At 36.6% G+C, this 20,446-nt stretch overlaps 1 protein-coding gene across 1 annotated transcript in view; it reads left to right on the forward strand.

The window, feature by feature from the left end:
- Positions 1-20,446, forward strand: part of MORC1 (MORC family CW-type zinc finger 1) — a 342,077-nt gene that overhangs the window by 2,262 nt on the left and 319,369 nt on the right.

Consider the following 20,446-nt stretch of genomic DNA (forward strand, 5'->3'; position numbering starts at 1 on the left):
GCCATTTACATTCCCAGTAGCAGTCTTAACAGTGTAAAAGGGGTCCCCCTTTTCTTCACACCCTCTCCAGCATTTATTATTTGTAGACTTTTTTTTTCTTTTTTTCTTTTTCCTGTACTGCACTGCTTGTGGGATCTTAGTTCCCTGAGCAGGGACTGAACCCAGGCCCTAGTAATGTAACTGCCAAGTCCTAATCACTGGACCAGTGGGGAATTCCCTATTTGTAGACTTTTTGATGATGGTCAGTCTGACCAGTGTGAGGTGGTACCTCACTGTAGTTTTAATTTGTATTTCTCTAATAATTAAGGATGTTGAGCATCTTTTCATGTGCCTTTTGGCCATCTGTATGTCTTCTTTGGCGAAGTATCTATTTAGGTCTCATGCTCATTTTTTCAATTGGATTGCTTGTTCTTTTGATATTGAGCTGTATGAACTCTGTATGTTTTGTAAATTAATCTGTCAGTCTTATCATTTGCAAATATTTTCTCCCATTCTGTAGCCTTTGTTTTAGTTTTGCTTATGGTTTCCTTTGTTATGCAAAAGGTTTTAAGTTTAATTATGTCCCCCTCCCACCCCCCCCCCTTTTTTTTTGCTTTTGTTTCCATTACTCTAGGAGATGGATCCAAAGAAATATTGCTGCAATTTATGTCAAAGAGTGTTCTGCCTATATTTTCTTCTAGGAGTTTTATAGTGTCTGGCCTTACATTTAGGTCTTTAATCCATTTTGAATTTATTTTTCTGTATGGTGTTAGAAGATGTTCTAATTTTATTTGTTTACATGTAACTGTCCAGTTTTTCCAGCACCACTTATTGAGGAGACTGTCTTTTCTCCATTGTATATTTTTGCCTCCTTTGTCATAGATTAATTAACCATAAGTGTGTGGGTTTGTTTCTGGGTTTTCTGTCCTGTTCCATTGATCTATGTGTCTGCATTTGTGGCAGTACCATATTCCTTTGATTACTATAGCATTGTAGTATAGTCTAAAGTCAGGGATTCCTCCAGCTCTGTTCTTCTGTCTCAGATTGTTTTGTCTATTCAGGATCTTTTGTGTTTCCATAGAAATTTCAAAATTTTTTGTTCTAGTTCTGTGAAAAATGCCATTGGTAATTTGATAGGGAATGCATTGAATCTGTAGATTGCCTTGGGTACTATGATCATTTTAACAATATTGATTCTTCCAATACAAGAACATGATATATCTTTCCATCTGTTTGTGTTCTCTTCAGTTTCTTTCATCAGTCTTATAGTTTTGGGAATACAGGTCTTTTAACTCCTTAGGTATGTTTATTCCTAGGTATTTTATTCTTTTTGATGTGATGGTGAGTGGGATTGTTTCCTTTATTTCTCTTTCTGAGAGTTCATTGTTAGTGTATAGAAATGCAGTAAATTTTTGTATATTAATTTTGTATCCTGCAACCTTACCAGATTCATTGATGAGCTCTAGAAGTTTTCTGGTAGTGTCTTTAGAATTTTCTATGTATAACATCATGTCATCTGCAAAAGAGCGACAGTTTTACTTCTTTTCCAATTTGGATTTCTTTTATTTCTTTTTACTCTTTGATTGCCATGGCTAGAACTTCCAAAACTATATCGAATAAAAGTGGTGAGAGTGGACATCCTTATCTTGTTCCTGATCTTAGAGGAAATGCTTTCAGGTTTTCACTGTTGAGTATGATGTTAGCTGTGGGTTTGTCATGTATGGCCTTTATTATGTTGAGGTATTTTCCTTCTATGGGTCCTACATTCTGAGTGAAAAGATATTACTCCCTTTGCCTTACTATTTTTTTTATGATAAAATGATTACATGCTCATTATATTCAAAAAAGAAATGTAGAAACTAAAAACTCTATATTTGAAACTTCCAAGAGACAATAAGTAATTATATATTAACAGAAGGGTCAGTTCACCAAAAAGATATGTTATATCTGTACCAAACACAAGTCCAGAAACATATGACTCAAACACAATTGAAAGAATAAATAGACAGTTCCACAATAGTTGGAAATTGCAATACTCCACTTTTCATAATGTATAGAAAACAGAAGTTCAATAAGGAAATAGAAGATTTAAATAATACTATAAACCAATTAGACCTAACAAATATCTACAGACTACCTCAAAACAACAGAATACACATTCTTCTCTAGTATACCTGAAACATTTTCAAGGATAGACAATATATTAGGCCACAAAACAAGTCTCAGTAAATTTTTAAAAATTGGAATCATGCATTGTATTTTCTCTGACCAAAATGGAGTGAAGAAATGAATAGAATCAATAACAGAAGGAAATGAATAGAAGAAATAACAGAAGGAAAGCTAGAAAACTCACATCTATATGGAAATTAAACAATACACTTTAAGATAACCAGTGGATCAAAGAATAAATCACAATGGAAATTAGAAAATACTTAGAGATTAATGAAAATGAAAATGCAACACACCAAAACTCAAGGATGTAGTGAAAGCAGTGATCATAGGTAAATTTTCACAGTAAACGTCTATGTTTAAAAAGAAGAAAGATCTCAAATCAATAACCTAACTGTATACCTTAACAAACCAGAAAAAGAACTAAACCTAAAGTTAGGAAATGGAGGAAATAATAAGAATTAGAGCAGATATAAATGAAATCAATAATAGAAAAACAATGGAATCAGTGAAACCAGAAGTTCTTTGAAAATACCAAGACAATTGACAAACCTTTAGCTAGATTAAAAAACAAAACAAACTCAAATTACTAAAATTGGAAATGAGAGGGGGACATTGTCAATTTTACATAAATAAAAAGGATTATTCAGAAAATATTGTGAATAACTGTATACCAAGAAATTGTATAAGTTGGATGAAATGGAAAAATTCGTAGAAACCTATAGACTACCAAAACTGACTCAAGAAAGACAGAATAAATCAATAACAAGAAGAATGAATCAGTAATCAAAACCTTACAACAAAGAAAAGCTCAGGACCAGATGGTTTCACTGCTAAATTTTATCCAACATTTAAAGAAGAATTAACACCAGTCTTTCTCAAACTCTTTCTTACTGATTCTGTGAGGCCAGCATTACCCTGATGCCAAAACCTAAGACGGTATAAGAAAACTGTAGACCAATGTACCTTGTGAATATAGATACAAAAATCCCAAACAAAAATACTAGCAAGCTGAATTCAATGGCATATTAAAAGAATTATGTACTATTACTGAGTGGGATTTATCCCTGCAATACAAGGGTGATTCAACATGAAAATTAATGTAATTATACCCATTAATAGAATGAAAGAGAAAAACATCTCAATTGATGTAGAGAAAAACATTTAACAAAATCTAACAGCATTTCATGATGAAAACATTGAATAGTCAAGGAACAGAAGGGAACTTCCTCAACATGATAAAGATCATATATGAAAAGACCACAGTTAACATCATACTCAGTGGTGAAGAGCTTGTTTTAAAAAAATTAATTAATTAATTAATTTATTGGCTGTGTTGGGTCTTTGTTGCTGTGCTCAGGCTTTCTCTAGTTGTGGAGAGCGGGGGCTACTCTTCACTGCGGTGCACAGGCTTCTCATTGCGGTGGCTTCTCCTGTGGCAGAGCATGGGCTCCAGGCATGTAGGCTTCAGTAGCTGTGGCACATGGGCTCAATAGTTGTGGCTCGAGGGCTCTAGAGTGCAGGCTCAGCAGCTGTGGCACGCAGGCCTAGTTGCTCTGCAGCATGTGGGATCTTCCCAGCCCAGGGCTCAAACATGTGCCCCTGCATTGGCAGGCAGATTCCCAACTACTGTGCCACCAGGGAAGCCTGGTGAAAAGCTTTTTTCCCCCTAAAGTCAGGAACAAGGCAGGAATGCCCATTTTTACCACTTCTTATCAACATGGTGCTGGAGGCTCTAGCCAGAGAAGTTAGGCAAGAAAAAAGAAATACACATAATCTTATTTGGAAAAGCAGAAATAAAGTTATGTCTGTACACACGTGGCATGATATTACATATAGAAAACTCGAAATCATCCATCAAAAAACTACTAGAGCTAATTATAGGATTTTCCTGGTGGTCCAGTGGTTAAGACTCTGCACTTCCAGAACTTCCCTGGTAGTGGCAGTGGTTAAGAATCGCCTGCCAATGCAGGGGACACAGGTTCGATCCCTAGTCCAGGAAGATCCCACATGCCTTGGAGTGACTAAGCTCCTGTGCCACAACTACTGAGCCTGTGTGCCACACCTGCTGAAGCCCCCACAGCCTAGAGTCCATGCTCTGCAGCAAGAAAAGCCACCACAGTGAGAAGCCCACCCGAGCACTGCAATGAAGAATAGCCCCCGCTAACCACAACTAGAGAAAGCCCACATGCAGCAACAAAGACCCAGTGCAGCCAATAAATAAAGAATAAAGTTGTTGACTCTGCACCTCTACTGCAGGGCCATGGATTCAGTCCCTGGTCAGGGAACTAAGATCCCACAGGCCATGTGGTGCGGCCAAAAACAAACAAAAAACCCCCCAAAACAAAAAACAATCCCCCCAAACTATTAGAGCTAATTATATTTGCAGAATATAAAAACCAACACAAAAAATCAGTTGTTTTTTTTTATAAATTTATTTATTTATTTTGTTGGCTTTGTTGTGTCTTTGTTGCTGTGCGCGGGCCTTCTTTTAGTTGTGGTGAGTGGGGGCTACTCTTCGTTGTGGTGCGCGGGCTCCTCATTGCTGTGGCGTCTCTTGTTGCGGAACACAGGCTCTAGGCATGTGGGCTTCAGTAGTAGCAGCACATGGGCTCAATAGCTGTGGCTCATGGGTTCTGAAGCGCAGGCTCAATAGTTGTGGTGCACGGGCTTAGTTGCTGCGCAGCATATGGGATCTTCCTGGAGCAGGGATCGAACCCGTATCCCCTGCATTGGCAGGTGGATTCTTAACCACTGCACCACCCAGGAAGCCCAGTTGTATTTCTTTATACTGGCATGATGATCTGAAAAAGAAATTAAGAAAATGATTTGATTTACAATAGCATCAAAAATAGCATAAAATAATAAAGAATAAACTTAACTAAGAAGGTACAAGACTTGTACACAGCAAACTATAAAACATTGTTAAAAGAAATTACCTTTCCCACTTAGTTAATTAGTATGGTTAAAAAAAAAAAACGGATCAATTTCAAATGTAGAAACATATTTTTTATACTGCTAGCTTGTCATGATTCATTTTATTGTTATATTTTATACGGTTTATTTGAAAAATTTTGCACCAAAGAAAAGTTGAAAGAATAGAAATAATTTACCATTTGTTAACATTTTGGCCATATTTGATAAACCTCTTTCTCTATTTGTTGTTAATTGGTTACCCTAACAAAATGAGTAAGCAGACACATTCTTGGCCCATAAGTACTTCAGCATGCATCTTCTAAGAATAGGATGTTCTTCTACATAATCACAAAATCATTATAAAACCTAAGAAAGAAATAGCCATTCACTGTCTAGTTTGTATTCAGATATGCTTAATTGTCCCTAAAATATGTTTTGTAGTTTTCTTTTAAAAATTCAGGATTCAGTATAGTCTTAGGCATTCTATTTGATTATAATATCTTTTTAGTTCCTTTTAATGAAAAAAGATCTTTTGTTTTTTTATGATATTTACCTTTAGAAAAGTTCAGTTTTCTTGTACAATATACCACATTCTGGATTGTTTGTCTTCTCATGGTGTTCTTTGACTAATTTTCTTTCTTTCTTTTTTTTTTTTTTGAATTTATTTTTCATTGTGCCAGGTCTTAGCTGTGGCAGGCAGGCTCCTTAGTTGCAGCTCATTGTTTCCTTAGTTGTGGCATGCAGGCTCCTCAGTTGTGGCATTCAGGCTCCTTAGTTGAGGCATGCAAACTCTTATTCACGGCATGCAGGTGGGATCTAGTTCCCTGACCAGGAGTTGAAGCCAGGCCTCCGGCATTGGGAGCATGGAGTCTTACCCATTGGACCACCAGGGAAGTCCCCAAATTGTTATCACTTTATTAAAGTGATGACCACCAGATTTCTCCAAGGGCTAGATGCAGATTTCACTTTGTAATTTGTAACTACTCTTTAGGGTGATACTTTGACATCATGTGACTGTCTCACCTCCTCCCAGCAAATCTTCACCTAATGAATTTTAGCATCCAGTGGTCATCCATGTCTGAATCAATTATTACACTGAAGGTTGCAAAATCTTATGTCTTTATTCAGTTTTTAGCTGACATTCTACTGTAAAGAACTTTCCTTTCTCTCTTTCCTTTTTGTGTACTATTATTATGGCCTCATGAATTAAAACTATTTAAAAAATTTATTTTTTAATTAAAAATTGTTTTTATATTTAACTTTTGATTATGTGCTATGACCAGTTAATATTATTATAATGCATTAAAAGACTCTTGGATTCAATTAGCTCATATTTTATTTTAAATTGTTGCATTACATGAGTGATTAGCTTGATCATATTTTTTACATACCAGCCTACCTGGTTTTGTGATATAGATTATACTGGTTTCATTAACAGAGTTTGGAAATGTTATCTTCTTTCTGTTTTTCGGAAGAAGTTGTATAATAAGGGAATTATCTAATACTTGAAAGCTTGTAGTATTCATGTGTAAAAACATCTAGGCAGGATTTGTATTGAGGGAAGTAGGTGATGATCATTTCAATTTCTTAAATCATTATTGGCTTATTAAAGTTTTCTATTTATTTTTATGCTACTTATTTCATCTTAGATTTTTGCAGAACTTGTTTCTTGCAGATTTTCAAAGTTATCACCATATTTTTTTGTCTGCTCTGTCAGTTAATTTCTCTTTTAGATGCTATATTTTGTGTATTTGATTTTTTCACTTGTCTTCTTACTCAGTCTTGTTAGAGATTTGTTCATGTTACTAATCTTTCCAAAGACCAATGCCCAGGTAGGGTTCTTCAGGAATCAGACTCTGAGACATAGGGTAGGCTACAGGATATTGGGGAGCACCTTTAGGACTAACACAGAAGGAAAGGGAAGAAAGTGGGATTGGGGAGAGGGAGAAATCAAAAAGTGATGCAGGCAGGAATCAAAGGCTTAGCCAACCTCTGGGGGCAGTTCTGGAGCTAAAATATCAGGGTTGGCCTACCTTAGGTTAAATATTTCTGCCTTATACCCTAGCCAGATTAGTCACTGGTTGTGGGCTTCTCGGTGAAGATTATGACCTTGGGCAAGGGCATTTGTCTGTAACTAAGGGGCTCTTCCAGGGGCTAACAGCTGGAGACTGCCCCCTGAAAACACTCTCGTTCACTGACAGGGAGTCTGGGCAACTCATGTCCAAGTCCACCACAGCTGATTTCTGATTCTGATCACTCTCTGCCTTGCTGTTTTGTTTTCTGTTCCCTTAATTTTTGTTATTTTTTCCTTCTTGTATGGCTCTTTGAACTTATTCAGTGGTTCTTTTTCTAGCTTGAGTTGTACTTTTCCTTGAATTAAATTATTGACTCATTTATATTCAATTCTCCTATTTTCTGGACATGCATAAACTCCATTGCTTTGTCTGCTGGGCCAACGTAATCTCTTTAACTAGGGATTGAACCCTGGCCATGGTAGTGAAAGCACTGAGTCCTGAACGCTGGACTGCCAGAGAATTCCTTGATCAATATTTTTAAAGCTAGAACTTTCCTCATAACAATTGCTTTCTCTAATTCTGAGAAGTTCTCAGTCATTAATTCTTTTTTTTAGTCATTATTTCTCAAAACATTTTTCCCTCTGTTTTTTTTTCCCTCTTCTAGGTCTCTTATTAAATATTGTTCACTTTTATCCTAAATAGCTCTTTCTTTCTTTCATAATTTTATCTTGGGTTTGTGTTTGGAAGATCAGGATTGGTAAGGCATCTGCCAGATGGAAGGAGTCTAGAACAAGCAGTTCCTAGATTCTTCCTTCTCTTCTGCCTGCCCAGAGTAAATTTATGCTACCATGTAGCTCTGCTTTTTAGCAAGCAAGCAGGATTTCCACCACCTCCAGGATCACCTCAGGATCAAAGTGGGAGAAAAGCCTGCTCATGTCATTGTTACTTTTGTCCCAGCCACAGGCTCCAAAGTGCTTTACTCTTCTTTTCCATTAATATTTATATCTAATCCTCCAACAGAACAAATGGCTTCTAGTTATTGCACTCTCTCCAAATGCTTCCATTTCATACCTGTGTTTTTAAACCTACCTACCTATAATTTGTCCTCTGTTCTGAGGGGATAAAAGGAGGGCAGAGAAGGGACAGTCTATGGTCCCAAGTAAGCACTTACTTTCACCTTTTACACTTTTATTGCTTACAATTAGAACTCTACAGGTATGAATGTTTGTGACCTGCAGTGTATTTTGTAGGACTAAGGTGAGGCTAACTTGATCTCAGGCTATTGATGGCTAATGACACAGTTTCCAATCATCAGTCTATTCTAGAGGGAGCCCAAACCAGCAGGAAGACTAGACCAGAAAGATCAAATGTCACTTGGAAGATCTCCCAGTAGAGTGCTTTGTTGGGCTTTCAGGGCAAAATAGACTTGGGGCAAAGTGCTATGAGGTCTGCCTTCTAAAAGCATCATGAATGAATGTCTGCTAGTGTAAAAATTTCTTGCCTGGAGACCAGCACAGGATTAAAAAACATGATACCATCAGTCTTTGAAATAACTAAGAAGGAGTCTAATTCAGTGACTCAAAGAAAATCAACTTTAGCTGTATGTTATTTATTTTCTGTTATTTCAGTGTCATCCTTTCTTCATTAAAAGTTCTATTCATTCTATTTTTTCTTATTTTACCACACCAAGACCCTTTCTTTCTTGACCTCAGAATGAATGTGTATACCTAGAAGCTTCTCCTGATTTGTATGTACAATTTCGAGTTTGCCTCTAGGTACTAGAGAAAGAGGGATGTACTTTCAGACCATGTAATCTAATATGAATGAATAGAAGAGATCATTTGAATTAATCTTTGTGACCTAAAAAACAGAATCATAGTGATTAGGACTCCATAGTGAAGATGGTTGCCTGAGTGACACAGCTCCATCTGAAAAGAACCTTTTTAAGGGCCTGAGAAGCCACTAAAATAAAGTCATTGCAATCAGTCTTATATTTGTTCATTCAATGTGTGTTAATGGTCCTTCAAGGAACTAGACTGTCTTCGTCTCTGATGGCTTAAACTGATTGGAAACACTGCCGTGCTTGACATTGTGGTTGGGGATATGGCAAATGAAAGACGACATTACAGATGGGACAGATGAGGGAGAGTACCTGACTCAAGCAAGGAAGGGACAGAGTAAATGGGTCTGTTCAACTTAATCCTGGAAACCAGGGTAAAAAGAATAAGAATGGCTTGTACCTATTAGCAGACTCTATGTGCTGGGGCTATATGTTAGGAGCGAAGTGAACCCTGGTGAAAGAATAGTTGCCCTTACATAGCTCAGAGTATGGTAGGGAAGATGAATATTATACAATGTATGAATGGAAATCCAACTTTTATGAAGAAAGAGAACAGGGCCAACAAGAGTCAATAGTAGAAGGGATCCTCTATCATTATGTGATTTTAAATAAGTCGTATCTGGACCCAAAGAAGGAAAAGGAGCCATTCAGAAAACTGAGACTCAAGGAGGCCAATACTTTGCCTGCAGAAATGAACTAATGCTTTTATTTTATTTATTTTTAAGATATTTTTTCTGATATGGACCATTTTTAAAGTCTTTATTGAATTTGCTGCAACACTGCTTCCATTTTATGTCTTGGCTTTTTGGCTGCGAGTCTTGTGGGATCCCAGCTCCCTGATCAGGAATCAAACCTGCACCCCCCCTGCATTGGAAGGCAAAGTCCTAATCACTGGACTGCCAGGGAGGTCCCAGAACTAATACTTTTAGAACCAGAATTCAGATCAAGTTGGCCTGATTCCAGAATCATAACTGCTATTTAATAACTCAATAGTTCCCAAGAGAGTAAACTTCTCAAGGGCAGGGGCTGTATTTGTATCACCCTATCTTAAATCTAACACATATTCAGCACTTAATGAATTATTACTAAATAAATGCATTTGAAACACTGCGCTTTTATAGGAAAAAGAGTAGAAGGTTAAAGACATTAAAACAATCATGTTCCAGGATGAGGGAGAGGCTTGCTTTCAAATCTTTGACAAACATACTAGACAGTTTGGGTTAGGAAATAGATGAAAGGATTGGTGAAAGAGAATTAGAAATAAATTAGGGTTATGTTTGGAGAGAACATATTACATAAAATAACACTGAAGATAAACAGTGAGATCAACATAAAGTTAAAGATGAGAAATTTTTGTAATTAACTGCTTTTTTGAATATTAATCTTTTTATTGAAATATGGTTGATGTGCAATATTATATATTATAGGAGTACAATATAGTGATTCCCAATTTTTAAGGGTTATACTCCATTTATAGTTATTATAAATATTGGCTATATTGTGTTGTACCATATATCATTGTAGCTTATGTTATATGTAATACCTCTTACTCCCCATCCCTATGTTGCCCCTCCCCCCTTTCCTCTCCTCACTGATAACCACTAACTTATTCTCTATATTTGTGAGTCTGCTTCTGTTTTGTCATATTCACTAGTTTGTGGTATTTTTTTGGTTCCGCATGTAAGTGATATCATACAGTATTTGTCTTCTCCGTCTGACTTATTTCACTTAGCCTAATACCCTCCAGGTCCATCCATGTTGCTTCAAATGGCAAAATCCCATGAGTCTTTTTTTTGTGATAAATTCCTAGAAATGAATTGCTAAGAAAAAGTAGAGATGTGAATAATTGAAAATGTATTGCCAAATTGCCTGCCAGAGAGGAGCAGAAGTGTGTACTTCTACTCATCCCATAATGTATAAAAACACCTGTTTCTTTGCACTGTAACCAACTGAGTTTAAAATCAAATTTTAAACATTGCCAATCTAATAACTGCAAATGGCATATCTGTATAGAATTTTTTCCTTTAAAATAAACTTTTTTTTATTACAGTTTTAGAACTACAGAAAAATTGTGAAGATAAGTAGAGTTACCATATATCCCATGTGCAGCTTCCCTTATTATTAATTAATATCTTACATCAGTATGGTACATTCCTTACAATTAATGAAACAGTGTTGATACATTATTATTAACTAAATTCCATACTTTATTCAAATGTCCTTAGTTTTTGCTAAAGTCCTTTTTCTGTTCCTGGATTCCATCCAGGATACTACTTCACATTTAATTGTCACATTTCCTTAGACTTCTCTTCGTTATGACAGTTTTTCATACATTCCTTATTGTTGATGATCTTGACAGTTTTGAGGAATACTGGTCATGCATTTTGTTTAAAATGTCTCTCTATTTGAATTTGTCTGATGTTTTTCTCATGGCTAGACTGGGGTTGAAGACCCTTTGGGGAGGAAGAGCACAGAGGTAAATTGCTATTCTCATCACATCATATCAAGAGTGCATACTGTCAACACCATATTACTATTGAGGTTGACCTTGGTCACCTGATTGAACTAGTGTTTGTAAGGTCTCTCCACCATAAGTTTAGGTTTCCCCTGCCTCCTTTCCAAACTGTACTGTGAGAGAAGTCACTATGTTATAGCCCATCCTTAATGAATGGGGAATCGTGCTCCACCTCCTTGAGGAAGGAGTATCAGAATGCATTATTTGGAATTTTCTGCATGAGACATTATCTGTATAGTTTTGATTTATTGATTAATATTGAGATTGAGCATTTTTTCATAAATTAGTCATTTTTATTTCCTTTCTCCTCTAAATAGTCATTTTTATTTCCTTTCTCCTTAAACTATTCGTTTAAATTTGTTTATTTTCTTCCATTGAGTTATTTGGGCTTTTTGTTTTGTTGCCATGCCAAACCTTTTTGTTTTCATTTAAAATATTATTTATATATTTATTTATTTTGGCCGTGCCACACCGCATATGGAATCTTAGTTCTTCTACCAGGGGTGGAACCGGCACCCCCTGCATTGGAAGCGTAGATTCTTGACCACTGGACCGCCAGGGAACTCCCTTTTTTGTTTTCATGTAGTTCACTTTATCAATTTTTTTTTTCTGAGTGATTTCTGGATTGTGTCATACTTAGAAAAATTTTCCTCATTCCTAGATTTTATATATATGCACACACAAATAGGTAAATTTTTGTGATTTATTCTGGTTATTTTTAGAGTTTCATTTTAAATATTTAAGTCTTTTTATCCACTTGGAATCATATATGGTATAAGGTGTGAGCTATGAACTCACCTTTTCCACTCTGAATTGAAATGCTACCTTTATCATATCTAAATGCATCTGTGTATTTGAGTCTGTATTTGGGCTTTCAGTTTTGTTTTATTGATTTTGTATGAATTTCCTTAGGTTAGCATTTTTTAATGTAGATTCATAATTAATTTTAATATTGTAGAGGAGGAAAACATTTTCCATCTGCCTTTCTGAGTTCTTGGCTGAGGCTCCTATAATAAAATATAGGTTAAAAAGATAAAAACAAATGTTTATTAACTCATATACCTCTTGTATGCATGGGAGATATCTACAAACAAATGGATAACTCAAATAAGTGGCTTAGAATTTAGGCTTAAATATCATCATAATAGGGAAAAGGGAGGGGAGATGTAGGCCTTTGAGGGGAGAGTAAATGATTTTTAGGAAAGATGAATGGGCCCTTGGAAGAATAGATGGGAGGTATGATAGTTTATGACAGAGTTTGGTGTTGGCTTCTAGTCTCCTCTCCTGTGATGTGTTAATTTTCCCTGATTGATGAAATTCCTGGGGAGGGCATTTATGACAACTGAGCTCCTTTTGTCTTTAGGCAGATATTAGGAGTTCAGAGAAAGCTTCTGCCTGCATTTGTTTTTTTCAACAACAATGAAAAAGGTCAAAGTAATCAATATACCAAAGCAGCGTATTTTGGGGTGGCATATTTTGCTACCCTTATTTTGAAAATTTTTTTTCTGAGCTATCATTTAGTTTATTTTTATACATAAACTTTAACGTTGTTTGGCTCCCAGAAGAAAAGAGTTTCTTAGCATTTTTATTGGAACGACATCAAATTTATAGATAAATTGAAAGAGATTTGACTTTTTTTTTTATTTTTCTTTTTGGCTGCCTTGGATCTTCATTGCTGCACTCGGTTTTCTCTAGTTGTGGCGAGCGGGGGCTACTCTTCATTGCAGTGTGCAGGTTTCTCAATGCGGTGGCTTCTCTTGTTGTAGAGCACGGGCTCTAGGCGTGTGGGCTTCAGTAGCTGCAGCACATGGGCTCAGTAGTTGTGGCTTGCGGGCTCTAGAGCGCAGACTCAGTAGTTGTGGCGCATGGGCTTAGTTGCTCCACGGCATGTGGGATCTTTCTGGACCAGGGCTCAAACCTGTGTCCCCTGCATTGACAGGCAGATTCTTAACCACTGCACCACCAGGGAAGTCCCAGATTTTACTTTTTTTTAATAATTTATTTTACTGAAGTATAGTTGATTTACAATATTGTGTTAATTTCTGCTGTATAGCAGAGTGATTCGGTTATACATATATATACATTCTTTTTCATGTTCTTTTCCATTATGGTTTATCACAGGATATTGAATACAGTTCCCTGTGCTGTACAGTAGGGCCTTGTTTATGCATTCTATATATAATAGTTTGCATCTGCTAATCTCAAACTCTAAATCCATCCCTCCCCATCCCTCACATCCCTTTGACAACCACATGTTTGTTCAAAAGAGATTTGACATTTTTAGGTCTTGGAGTTTTCCAAGAATATGTTATATACCTTTCCATTTTTTCAAATCTTCATGTATGACTTTCAGTAGTATTCTATTAATTTATTCATATAAATTATTCCCATTTTCAATGGAGTTTATTCTGTATTTTAAAGATATGTATATGTATGTCAATAAATATGCACACATATACATGATTATTGCTTTTTTCTTTCATTATATCTTATAACTGTTTATTTTATCATGTTTTGAATAAAATCTATTTGAAAATAGTAGTTGATAGATTTGTAAGAAAAAATATTTTTTATGGAAAATTTGTAGCAGCTAATTTAATGAAAATTATAAACATAATACCTCAATTGATAAATATATTGATTAGGGTACATGGGGAAGATAATAAAATAAGTCAGAAAATAAATGATATGAATTTTTTGAAAATGGTGATGTGGGTAAAAGTCAAGTATATTGTAACAAGTAGTGATTTGTTTTCCTCTTCCAACATTAATTTTGTCACTTCTCAGGCACACTACTATAGCCACCATTTCCACTTGCCCTTGGAATTGAGTGGACATAGTCTTTGATGTAAATATAGTTTCTCTTCAGGGAATGCTTATAAAATGGCTTTAGATATTCATTGATAGGAATTCATGGGTGTAGCAAGGGAGAATAATAATAATAATAATAATAATAATAATAATAATAATAATAATATTAGCAGAGCTCATCTTATTCAGTTAAAAAAATTTGTTTGGAAAACAAAGAAGCAAATCCTCAAATCCCCTCCCTTTAATGCACACCTGCCCTAATCCAATATCCAGATTCCTAAAGTCTTGTCATTCTGTATCCCCACCACACCCCTTGCTAAAATCCCCCTTAGGGTGCTTTTTCATTGTTTTTAGCCCATGGAACTCCCTTAGAAGGCACTTTTGGGTCTTCCTCTTCCTGTGTCTTCTGTATCTCACAACCTCTCTTTCTTGCTCTCTAGCCTTCAGCTAATCTGATTTTCTTTTCATTCCTTTTACCAACCTCTTCTCATCTCCAATGGCAAATACTCTTCCTGAACTTCTGTCTAGTTAAAAGCTGCTTATAGTTCAGATCTTAACTCAGTCATTACTTTCTCAGAGATATGGCCACAGTCTACCACTTTTCTTTTTTATTTATTTATTTTTTTTAGCTCTTTACTGGAGTATAATTGCTTTACACTGTTGTGCCAGTTTCTGCTTTGAATCAGCTGTATTTATACATATATCCCCATATCCCCTCCCTCCCGAGATGCCTTCCCACCATCCCTATCCCACCCCAAGTCATCACCCATCATCGAGTTGATCTCCCTGTGTTATGCAGCAGCTTCCCACTAGCTATCGTAATTAATTCATTCTTTATATTGTCCTGCTTCCTCCAAGAGGGTCAAGAGGGCTAAGGTATATTGTTCTTAATTAGGCATAAATAGCCAAGAAAGAGTATTTGATTAAATTGTTAATCAGTTTAGTGGCTACTTAGTGTAGGCATACAGTGAGTTACCAACATGGTCAGGACTTTAGCCACACTCAGCTTTAGAGAGACATTCTTACAGGATAAGTTTGTTTATTTTTATCTCGGTGCTCTACTAGGATCTAGAATACACAGATTACCAAGTACGCTAGTTTCTTTTAATTACTTGAAGTATAATTAACTTACAATATTATGTTAGTTTCAGATGTACAGCATAGTGGTTTGATGTTTTTATGCATTGCAAAATGACCACCACAGTACCATTTGTCACCATGCAAGGTTATTACAATATTATTGACTGTATTCCATATGCTGTGCATTATCAAGTGTACTGGTTTCTTTGTGCTACTGTAATTAATTACTGCAAATTTAGCAGGCTAGAACAAATTATCTTACAATTCTAGAGTTCAAAAGTCTTAAAAATCAAGATATCAGCACGGCTGCATTCTTTCCTTCTTGAGTCTCTAAGGAAGTATCTGTCCCTAGGCTTTTTTTTTGGGGGGGGGGCACACGGGCTTAGTTGCTCCATGGCATGTGGGATCTTCCTGGAGCAGGGATCGAACCTGTGTCCCCTGCATTGGCAGGCGGATTCTTAACCACTGCGCCACCTAGGAAGCCCTGTCCCTAGCCTTTTAAAGCTTCTAGACACTGTCTGCATTCCTCGGCTTCTGACCCCTTTCTCTCATTACTCCAACCTCTGCTTCCATTTTCACATCCCCTTTTCTGACTCAGACCCACCTCTTTTTCTCATATAAGGACCATGTGATTATATTGAACCCACTAGGATAACCCAGGATAACTTCCCTATCTTAGAATCCTCAACTTAATCACTTTTGTTAAGTCCCTTTTGCCATGTAAGGTAACATATTCACTGGTTCCAGGGAATAGGGTATCTTTTTTTTTTTTTTGGCTGTGTTAGGTCTTTGTTGCTGTGTGTGGGCTTTCGCTAGTTGCAGCAAGCAGGGGCTACTCTTTGTTGTGGTGTGCGGGCTTCTCATTGTGGTGGCTTCTCTTATTGCAGAGCACAGGCTCTAGGCAAGCAGGCTTAAGTAGTTGCAGCACGTGGGCTCAGTAGTTGCAGCACATGGGCCCTAGACTGCACGGGCTTCAGTAGTTGTGGTGAGTGGGCTCAGTAGTTGTGGTTTGTGGGCTCTAGAGCACAGGCTTTGTTGCACGGCATGTGGGATCTTCCCAGACTGGAGATGGAATCCGTGACCCCTGCATTGGCAGGCAGATTCTTAACCACTGCACCACCAGGGAAGTCCAGAATAGGATATCTTTGGTAGTATATTATTTCATCTTTCACACCAAGATAAAATCCTTGTCTTCAAGCAACTAACAATCTCAAAGGACAGAATACATATATATTCATATATAATATACATAATATGAGAACCACAGGTGCTATGAGAATTCACAGAAGGTACCTAACTGTACATTTCCTTTCAGAGTAAGAAAGGATATCTCCCAGAGGGGAGGTCCAAACTCAGTAGTGTTTTGGATGGAAAGAGAAATGGAAGATATTTTGATACAGGGAACACAAAGCATGAAAATGTGAGGAATGTAATTCATTTTAGTAACTCTAATAAGACTAAAACCTGGTATATAGTTGTAGTGGAAGAACCAAGAATATCATAACTTTTGTCCAGTAGGCCAATTTTTAAATTATCTCTGGGATATCAGCTCCTGATAATCTCATGAAATGTATATATACCCTCTTGTCAGGAAAATGTGAGTACATACTGTTGTATAAAATTTCAGCTCCTAAATAACTTATATGCATCCCAGGTTATGACATTCAGCTACTGGTCCTGAAGGTTAAGTGATTACTGAACTCGTTTGACCTGCATCATAGGGAAAGACTAGAAGAGGATAAAAGAAAATCAATTAGGAGGAATCAATTATTGGGTCAGGAATGTAAGTGAGAAATAATTTAGGACCTAAAATCAAGAAATGGTAGAGGGGATAAAAATGTGACAAACTCGGGAGAACTTTGGAAGGTAGAAAGAATCACTGAACTTTTGAAATATTGAGTGTGTAGTTGAGAGATGAGTTGGCCTCATTCTAGGCTTCCTGGCTTAAGTGATGTGGGCAATTAGTGTTACTATCTAAGAGATAGGAAATAGAGGCAGACAATTAGATGTGGTGATAAAGGCACTGAATTCAAATTCAGATCTATCTGGGGTAATTTGGAACTCAGGAGAAAAGTTTTTGTTGGAGACCCTTCTGGGAGACACAAGCAAGTACTGGTAGTTGGCACCTGTGAAATGAACGAGGTTGCTTAGAATGCACAGAGAGAAGGTTTTGTCTTGAGAAAAAAGCCCTAAAGATCCTGGTATTTTATAAGCAGATGAGTAGAGGAGACTAAAAATGGGTAGGTTAGAGATAAGATGAGAAATGACATTATGATCAACTGGGAATAGGATTGTCTTAGTCAGTTTGGGCTGCTATAATAAAATGTCAGAGACTGGGTGGCTGAGGAGCAAAAAGAAATTTATTTCTCACAGTTCTGGTTGCTGGAAGTCTGAGATCAGGGTACCAGCGTGGTCAGGTTCTGGTGAGGACCCTATTCCGGGTTGCAGGCAACTGACTTGTGTTCTCACGTGGTGGAAAGAATACTAGCAAGCTCTCTGGCCTCTTCTTAGGAAAGCACTGATCATTCATGAGGGCTCCACCCCCACCGCCTGATTATTTCCAAAGGCTCCACCTCCACACATCATTACAGTGGGGATTAGATTTCAACATGTAAATGTGGGGGGTGGGCATTAATAATCAGTCCATAACAGTTGATGAAGATGTAGGGAAGGGCATCATCACTAGCATGGTATGATATGAGAGACCCAGTGAAGAATAAGAGAAAAATTCTTTATTACATTCACCTCCTTCCCCACTCACCACTCTCAGGTGTTGCTGCAACTGTTTTCTTTATTTAGCTGACCACTTTGAAGAAAGAGGCCAGTGTAAAATGGTCTCTCTGACTACCCTTCTTTAGCAAACTCACGTTATTTGCCCCATAAGCCTTTGAGGTGAATGAAAAGCTCCCAATCAATTCAGATGAGCAAGAGAAGGAATTGTTATGAACAGCCAAGAGCATCCTCTGGTGTAGGAACTTTGATTAAATAAACTCCAGGTACGTTGACCACAATTTGGTTCCTACAAATGCTGCATCTTTGTTCTCACAATGCTCGTCTCCATCGTGTCTCCATTGTGAAGAGACCAGAATATAAAAGGAGTGATCTGTTTAGGATCTACTGGGCTTCAGGATCCAACCAAAGTGATTGCTACTTTGAGAGCTGGTATATAGAAGAGTCTTTTCAAAGAAAATGATGCAGAGGGCTTGTTTCCTTCTCGTGCCAGTTAAAAAAGATGTAACTCGTGGGTTTATATGCTCTGAAGTAAAAATAAGCCAGCAATGCTTCGCAGTGGAATTTTCTTGCACTAAGAGTTGAGGGAGAGTCACAAGGGAGCAAACAGAAGCTTCCCTCTATGTTGCTTCATTTCTTTTTTCCCTAGAAGATAGATAAACTTAGAAGCTGTCCCTTTCAAAGTGACGTATGACCCCATGACTATGAAGCTGAATTTTTAGGAGAAGTAGAGAAATTTGTTAGAAGAGAAAAAAAATGTAAAAATCCGTATTTATACATTCCCTGGCACCATCTGAGCTAGTAATGTTTAAGCTGTTTCTCAGTGGCCAAGAAATGTACCTTTTTATTATTTTTTGTTTTTTCTTGTGGTATAGTTGATTTATGATATTTTATTAATTTCAAGTTACAATATAGTGATTCTATGTTTTTATAGATTATACTCCATTTAGTTATTATAGAATAATAGCTATATTTCCCTGTACTGTATCCTTTTTCATATTTATTTCATACATAGTTTGTGTGTCTAACTCCCATACCCCTATCTTGCGCCTCCCCATTTCCCTCTCCCTGTTGGTAACCACTAGTTTGTTTTCTATGTCTATGAATCTGTTTCTGTTTAGTTATATACATTTGTTTCTTTTAGTTTTCAGATTTCACATATAAGTGATAACATAGAGTATTTGTCTATCTCTGACTCATTTCACTAAGCATAATACTCTCTTAATCCATCCACATTGTTGCAAATGGCAGAACTTCATTCTTTTTTATGGCTGAATAACATTCTATTGTGTGTATATTTATGTAAATATACAATATATGTATATAACATCTTCTTTCTTTATCTGTTGTTGAATGCTTAGGTTGCTTCCATAGCTTGGTTATTATAAATGAACATTGGGGTGCATGTTATCTTTTCAAAACTGTTTTCGTTTTCTTCAAATATATACCCAGTGGTGGTGGAATTTCTAGATCGTATGGTGGTTCTATTTTTAGTTTTTTGAAGGACCTCTGTACTGTTCTGCATAGTGGGTGTACCAATTTACATTCCCACCGCAGTGCATGAGGGTCCTCTTTTCTCTACATCCTTGCCAACATTTGTTGTTTGTAGACTTTCTGATGATAGCCATTTTGATAGGTGTGAAGTGATATGTCATTGTGGTTTTGATTTGCATTTCTCTGATGATTAGCAATGTTGATCATTATTTCATGTGCCTGTTGGCCATCTGTATATCTTCTTGGAAAAATGTCTATTCAGGTCTTCTGCACAAAATAGGCCTTTTTAAACCAGGCAGGTATACTTTATTTTGATGGATTTCGTGTATGACTCTGTTTAAAGAGAATCTCTGCTACCTACCAGTTTGAAAAAAATCTAACCTAAACAAAATAAAATGCATTTATAAATATTTGGCTTTGTTTTAATTAAGTATATAAAGTGTAGACGCGAAACACCTAACACAGTGTTTGTCTATCTCTGACTCATTTCACTAAGCATAATGCTCTCTTAGTCCATGGTATTTAAATTTCAAGACATGGTATTTAAATTTCATACAAATAAATATATATCTTTTTAATATAAAGCAAGAGTGTGATTAAAAAATAAAATTTCTTTTCAACACAGACTATAAATTCTGTCTCAAAACTAGTAAACTGCACATCCTCAGCTGAGGAAATAGTGACATGCAGATGAATCATCAGATCTTGTCTTTCTTGCTTAACAAACAAGGAAACAAATTGATAACATTGGTGTGGGTGGCTTTCTCATGGGAAAATACCTGCTTAAGTACTGTAGCCATCATAAGGCACAGCGGCTAGAACTTGGCTACTTGATGGAATCCTGAGTCTTCAAGTTGAATCTTTAATGTAAATATGTCTATTTCAGGAAAAATGGAG

The sequence above is a fragment of the Hippopotamus amphibius genome, chromosome 10 (assembly GCF_030028045.1).
Source record: "Hippopotamus amphibius kiboko isolate mHipAmp2 chromosome 10, mHipAmp2.hap2, whole genome shotgun sequence".
NCBI classification, from domain to species: Eukaryota; Metazoa; Chordata; class Mammalia; order Artiodactyla; family Hippopotamidae; genus Hippopotamus; species Hippopotamus amphibius.